Source organism: Olea europaea, chromosome 23 (assembly GCF_002742605.1).
Source record: "Olea europaea var. sylvestris chromosome 23, O_europaea_v1, whole genome shotgun sequence".
NCBI classification, from domain to species: domain Eukaryota; kingdom Viridiplantae; phylum Streptophyta; class Magnoliopsida; order Lamiales; family Oleaceae; genus Olea; species Olea europaea.
In genome coordinates, this window is record NC_036259.1 from 11,192,603 (window position 1) to 11,194,252 (window position 1,650).

Sequence of the window (1,650 nt, forward strand, 5' to 3'; positions counted from 1 at the left end):
CCAAGTCATAGTTGATCATTGTTTCGATCTTCTCGTCACCTCCTCACTTTCAATACCAAGAATGTTATCACTCTCTCGCTACAATAAATCATATCGCTTCATAGAGGAGCCTTGAGTATTTTCCTACCATTAGAAATATTAATTTACCAATGGGAACTTGATATATTGTATTTTTAACTTCATCATCCCAATTAAGGTCACTAACAACATATACTCCATATAAATTAATTTAACACCAAAACCCCAAATATTCAACACTTAATTTGGTTTCAAATATTAAAAATCCACCAAACTTAGACGATTGACAAAACTAGTACTATAATTCTAGAATATTGAAAACTAGCATGTCTATATATTAAAATTTGTCACCGAAATCATGGCAGAAATAGCGCTTATCTGGGCAGATTTTCAAAAATAGCACCTATACCACAATAGCTCGAAAATGGCGGAAAAATTGGAGAATTTCAACATCAAATCCTTAATTTTAAGTGTTTAGCACCATATAATCACAAGAATTTCAAAGAATATGCCTTTTATCTCACAAACTCATTTTCAAAGTTTTCACTTTCTTCAACATCAATATCCAAATAAACATTTCTTTGTTATATCCTTATTTCTAACATCGAATACATATAATAACACATGATTCTTGCCAAACTTTGAATTAAAGCAATTTCCCATAACCCTTAAAAAAATTAATTCAATATACTTAATACTTACCATTCTAAATCAAAAGAGAAATTGAAGAAGTTGAGAACCCTAGCTTAAACCCATCTTCTTCTTCTTTCTCTCTTTCCTTCCTTCTCTTTTACTCTCGGTCTCTCTCGACCCTTCTCTCGTTTTCTCTAGTGTGTGTGTGTGTGTGTGTGTTTTTGGAGAGAAATACAATGGGTCAAAGGTATATAAAGACCCACTTACTAAAAATTGCAAGGGAATTCCCTCAACTCCATTTTAATATAACATTTAATCCTTCTAGCTCCCCTTAATATAAAAGTAAATTCCAAACTTTAAATTGTATCCAATTTAACCCTCATATATTGTCAATTATAAAATAAACCCCAATAAAATATGTTATTTTATTTTAGTCCTTAATTGACTTTGACCTTAACTAGTCAATTTTTTTATTTTTGACTAAGAAAAATTGGGTTGTAACAAATATAGTGGCAATTGTTCATGCGAAGCTCGCAATCGTATGAAATCATTGACAAGTAATAAATTTAGTGAATCGAGAAAGTGCTTACGCCATGAGATTCAAGAAATGTTTCAAGGCCTCAAGATTTACCTCCATCATCAGAGGAAAGATAAATAACTGATTTTTTAAAAGAAATTTTAAACTACCACTTTGAACTTAGTGAAACTGGTTATAGCATTGGATTTTAATTTAATTGGAAGCAGCCATAAATAATTTGTGAGATGACCGACGAACACAACATAATTAGAAAACCATCAAATGACTTAAAAGGATGGACCCCACACATCAAAATATATTATTCAAAAGGAGGCACTACTCATCATAGTAGCAGATGGCTCATTAGGCACGAATGCACCTGGCACTGTTAGTAAATTTGTTCCATACTGTTCCATGTAGCGTTCTTCCACATTGTAATGGGAAAATGTGTATCTACTTAAATTTTTTCTAGGACGCAACCT